Raw genomic sequence first — 6,231 nt, 5'->3', positions numbered from 1 at the left:
ATTTGGCCAGCGCTTCCTTTCTTGAGTTGCTCCTCCTCTCACCCCGGACACCTGTGCCAGCCCCTCCTCAGGTTGAAGGCCCCTCCATAATTGGACTGCGCAGCCCTGAAGATCCTCGACTTCCCCAGAGTCACAAGTGACCCTTCTTCTCCAACTTGTCCCCTGTGATCTCCTTGAAAGCAAGAATTTTGTATTGCTGACAACACCCAGTTTAGAGGATTAGCGGGCACGCAGGAAATGTTAAAACAACTCAGTGTAGAACTATTGAAGAAGAAAAAAAACAAGGTTAAAAAAAGACGAATCGACTATTTCCACGCTTTTTGGAACAATAGGTACCACAGATATCACATTAGATAGACCCTTCCAGGACTGACTGTGCTGCGCTTAGTCGTGGTGGACTCTGTGACCCCATGGACTGTAGCCTCCCAGGCTCCTCTGTCCATGGAATTTTCCAGGCTAGAATACTGTACCAGAGTGAGTTGCCATTTCCTTCTCCAGGAGATCTTCCCAATCCAGGGATGGAACCCCTGTCCCGTCTTCCGTTTTCCTAAATTAATTGCAAGCAGATTCTTTACCCTCTGAGCCACGGGTGAAGCCTTCCAGGGCAAGTTGTGTAAAGATCTTTGCCAGCCTCCTTCCCAGGAGCTGCCTGCAAAGAAAGATGTTGCTGAAATGGGCCTACAAACAAGCAAATTCACACCCTTCAAAGTATAGAATGGAACTGGGGATATATATAAACTTCCCCCAAAGGGTTTTAATATGGCTACTTTAATTTTTGAGTGTCCTGGAGGGAAGTCTGCATCCTAACTCATCAAAGAAAAACAAACTGTGCTCAAGTATTACAGGTAGTGGGAAAATACTTTAATTTCTAGAATAAAAACCAGATGACTGAGATTTAAGTTTATGTGCATCTTAAGCTTTTTATTGATTGCCTGTTAACCTATCTCCAAAGTGCATGTTCTAAAACTGGAGAAAAAGAAAAGGTTGCTTTTTTCTCTACTGTATACCATTTGTGTTGCTGCTTTGAAACTTCTCCAACAGACTTCAATAGGTCTAATTTTTGAGAGCTTCAATAGCTCTCAAATTTTTCTTACAGTACGATTCAATGAACAAATGCCAATATGAATATATAAAGATCATGTGAAGAATAACATGTATGTACTTCACATTTCTTGCCTGGTTGAAAAAAAATCCTAGGTTTTAAAACAAATGGGCATTGGATTGCGCAACTTGACAAATTACGTTTCAAGTTTTAAGTGAAAAAAATCATGAAATCATTTTAAAAATAAGATTTTATTTTACTGAAAATAAAATAGATGCTAATATCTACTTAAAAGAAAGAAAAATCTGCTAGATACTTGGTCTCCATTTTCTGTATGAAGCAAAAACCAAAGCCTATAAGTTGAATGAAGTTCTTCATTTTGGACTGAGATCAAAGTCATAGGAAAATCTTGCAAGTGCAAGCCCCAAATTCTGCAAGATGTATGGTAAATATACTTGAGTAAATACCTTATTTGCTGCTGGTTGGGAATCTCAAATTTTGTTCATCTTCTTTGTAGAAGTGGTTCAATCTGGAAAAGAAACGTAATTTATGTAACTAAGATCAGTATGGGAGAAGGCAATGGCACCCCACTCCAGTACTCTTGCCTGAAAAATCCCATGGATGGAGAAGCCTGGTGGGCTACAGTCCATGGGGTCACTAAGAGTCGGACACGACTGAGCGACTTCCCTTTCACTTTTCACTTTCCTGCATTGGAGAAGGCAATGGCAACCCACTCCAGTGTTCTTGCCTGGAGAATCCCAGGGACAGGGGAGCCTGGTGGGCTGCCATCTATGGGGTCCCACAGAGTCGGACACGACTGAAGCAACTTAGCAGCAGCAGCAGCAGCAAGATCAGTATGGTCACTCAAGAGATTCTAAATTGTGTTCGCTGGTTCTTTCTCCGTGTGTTAAACAGGAAGGGCTAGACTTTGGCATTTGGTTTATTATCTGTGTAACCTTAGGCAAGTCCTTACATCTCTCAGCTTCAGTTTCTAGACCTATAAGGCAGACTGAATAATAATGCTGCCTTTGAGGAGGTTTGTGAGTATTTAGTGGAATGATGTATGTCAAGATTGTCTGGAAAGTAGTAGCTCAATAGTTAGTTCCTCCTTTCCCCCTCTATTGTTAAGAAGGGGAGAATGGATATTGGGGAACTATTAGTAGCAATTTGCTACAAATTGGTTTGCCCTGACCCCATCACCCACCAGTTATTCTCAATGCACCACTCCCATTATTCTCAATGTGGAGTCTCCCCTACTTAATGTTCCCATAATATTTTGTGCATGCCTGTATGTGTTCATTCATTCATTTATCAGATATATATTAAATTCTTACCGTGTGCCTCACACTTTCCTCAGTCCTAAAGGTTAAAAAAAAATGTATAGAATGATCAGGGACCTTATTCTCAGGAAATTAATGGATATGTATACTTGTATTTTGAGACACTTTATTTTTTACTGTATATATTTATGTGTATCTCTGTATTCCCCACTTCTGCCATCCTTACTTGCATAACCCGGACAATACACACACTCTATAAAATAGTTTTATTGTGTCTTTTAAGTTTTGTTATATCTTTTTATTCCCAGAAAGAGCAAAATATCAGTCTTTCACATGCACAGATTATAAATATGAAGGTGTCTTTAGGGGTCATGGTATATTTTATTATGCATCACACAGTACACAGTATGATCTGTGGAAAATGTGAGATAAAAAGCTAGCTATAAACTTTAAAATACTATTGTCTTTCAAAATATAGTTTGAGTAGCTCTTGTTTGTTTTGTTTTTTTTTTTAAATGATATATCAATGTGACAACTCACTGTATTGAAAACAAGATTTAATGAGAGTCTTTATCCCCAAAGTAAAGCTTAGGCCAACAGTTGTGGGTTAGTGAATTCATGGTTACTATTTACTCTAATCCTCCCTCCTTACCTTTCCTGGTTTATGGGCTCATTGTGGACTTAAAGTATTGGAGGGGAGGACTAGAGGGAAGCATATCAAATCTCAGTGAGCACTACAAAAGTTACCGGAGAGACAGGTATGTGGATTCAGCTGTTGTGAAAGCACGTATGAAAAAATATAGTCCTTGTTTAAATTGCACTCTGTAATATGATCAGAACATTAAGTCAGAGATGATGTAGGAAATTAAGGGTTAGTTACCTGGAGCTTTCTGCAGAAGGAACTTAAAGGAGTGATTTTCTTTCCCCACAGGGTAGAGTATTTTAAATATTTGTAAATTAACATTCCTTGTATTTGAATCAGAGTAGCTCCTGTATGTTAGTCAAGTCGGTATTCAAAAAACATTTGTTCTATGTCTGCATCTCCTTTGCTGCCCTGCAAATAAATAGGTTCGTCAGTACCATCTTTCTAGATTCCATATATATGCATTAATATACGATAATTACCCATGGTTGATTCATGTTGATGTATGGCAGAAATCAACACAATATTGTAAAGCAATTATCCTTCAGTTAAAATAAATAAACTAAAAAACAAAACAAAAACACATTTGCTCACTTGCTTCAGTTTGATCTGGGCATAAAAAGTTGTGCTTAGTTCCAGTGCAACTTGTTATAGAAATGTAAAAAGTGTATGAAACAAAGAATTTTAACTTATGTTCTTAAACATCACAGCACAATTTATCATTATGGCTACTGAGAAATAGTACTACTGATTTGTGTGTGTGTGTGTACAATAATTCTTTCCCTTACTCTTTTTTATTTGACATAGCTATCTAGTGTTCCAGCCTGGACCTAAGCTTTTCCCAACTCTGAACTTTAGAGCTGATAGATATTGAAATAACCCATTCCAGAGGAGGGAGGAGGGATTGATAACCCAAGAAGGCAGGAAACTCACTCTGAGGTAAAGAGCATCAATCCTCTGATGCTGTGTGAGTGTTGATGTGAAGGAATACTTTGCATTATTCAAGTGTTTCCTATCCTAGTCCTTACGGAAACTTGTTTCAAGCAACTTGAAAAGGAAATGCAAAGATTCCTTTGGGCAAATCAAAATATGATTGTGGGTTCTTTACTACAAGACAAAGATTAACCAGAAGAGCCATAACCGTTTGCAGAGCAGGGGTAGAAATCTTCCTTAATTTGGAAACAGCAGGAGACTGAGATGGAGCAGAGTATTTTGAAGGGTAGCCAAGTGAAAAAGAACAGAAGTCCAATTGAGCAAAAGTGCCATTAGGAATAACTTTGAGATTTAGAATCCAAAAATGACAACAGCAACTAAGGAGGAGGACGCAAGAGGAAAAGAAGATTCGGGAGATTTGTAACCCTAGCCCTTGATTGTTCTTGTGGCCCAAGAGAATCAAGGGTTACAACAGACAGCCATTGTAATAAATTTCCGCCATACAGTAGTCCCAGAGTTAGTCATTCAAACACCACATTCATGAATTATTTTTACATATTCATATACTACCAATTATATTACTCAGTGTTTTAAGTCAGAATCATGGCTTTTCTTAAATAGCAATCTTGTACATGGAAAATCATAATCATTTGCCATAAATGAAAATAACCACAACAAAAGCAAAATAACACTATTAAATTCTAGTTAGAAATGGTTGTACCAAAGCTCCAGGCTTGAGGTTGACTGTTCTTGATTAAAAAGGAAAACTGGCTGGGCTTCTTGATGGCTCAGTGGTAAAGAATTTTTCTGCCAATGCAGGAGACAGGGGTTCAATCTCTGATCCAGAAGGATCCCACGTGCCACAGAGCAACTAAGCCTATGTGCCTTAATAGAAAGAAAGAGGAGAAAAAGGAAGATGGGCAATGTTAGCAAGGTGTTAAACACCAGTATAAATGACACTTTTCTCCTTGACAGAGGGAATAGAAGAGAATTGGATAAAGCAACTTTCTCATTGTATGTTTGTTTTTCAACACTAGGTTGGCATACCACTTCAAATCATTTCCCATACTTGGGGAAATACCATACGAAGAGATTTGAGTTCAAGAATTAGAGAAACAATGCTGTCTGAAATAAGAGGAAGAAAATGCAAGTAATTTGAAATTGATCAAAAAAGAATTAGAAGGATCTAATGGCACAGTGGAAGGTTAAAGCGTCTGCGTGCAATGCAGGAGACCTGGGTTCGATCCCTGGGTCGGGAAGATCCCCTGGAGAAGGAAATGGCAACCCACTCCAGTATTTTCGCCTGGACAATCCCATGGACGGAGGAACCTCGTGGGCTACAGTCCATGGGGTCGCAAAGAGTCAGACACAACTGAGCAACTTCACTCACTCACTCACAATGCCACAGTGGAAATAGTGTCAGATTTTATTTTTGGGGGCTCCAAAATCACTGCAGATGGTGATTGCAGCCATGAAATTAAAAGACGCTTACTCCTTGGAAGGAAAGTTATGACCAACCTAGATGGCATATTGAAAAGCAGAGACATTACTTTGCCAACAAAGGTCCATCTAGTCAAGGCTATGGTTTTTCCAGTGGTCATGTATGGATGTGAGAGTTGGACTGTGAAGCTGAGCACTGAAGAATTGATGCTTTTGAACTGTGGTGTTGGAGAAGACTCTTGAGAGTCCCTTGGACTGCAAGGAGATCCAACCAGTCCATCCTAAAGGAGATCAATCCTGGGTGTTCACTGGAAGGACTGATGTTGAAGCTGAAACTCCAACACTTTGGCCACCTCATGCGAAGAGTTGACTCATTGGAAAAGACTCTGATGCTAGGAGGGATTGGGGGAAGGAGTTCACTCATGTCCGAGTGAACTCCAGGAGTTGGTGATGGACAGAGAGGCCTGGCATGCTGTGATTCATGGGGTCGCAAAGAGTCGGACACGACTGAGCGACTGAACTGAACTGAATGGCACAGTTGTAGTGGGACTTTGAAACCAGAGTCAGAAGACCTGATTTTTAGTCTTAATGTGTGTGTGTGTTTAGGCACTCAGTCGTGTCCAACTCCTTGCAACCCTGTGGACTGTAGCCCTCCAGACTCCTCTGTCCATGGGATTTTCCAGGCCAAAAATTCTGGAGTGAGTTGCCATTTAGTTGTATGCTGCTACTGCTAAGTCGCTTCAGCTGTGTCCAACTCTGTGCGACCCCATAGATGGCAGCCCACCAGGCTCCCCCATCCCTGGGATTCTCAGGCAAGAACACTGGAGTGGGTTGCCATTTCCTTCTCCAATGCATGAAAGTGAAAAGTGAAAGGGAGGTCGCTCAGTCGTGTC

The sequence above is a fragment of the Bison bison genome, unplaced genomic scaffold, assembly GCF_000754665.1.
Source record: "Bison bison bison isolate TAMUID 2011002044 unplaced genomic scaffold, Bison_UMD1.0 scf7180017864451, whole genome shotgun sequence".
Taxonomy (NCBI): domain Eukaryota; kingdom Metazoa; phylum Chordata; class Mammalia; order Artiodactyla; family Bovidae; genus Bison; species Bison bison.
Note: the sequence above shows the minus strand (reverse complement) of the source record.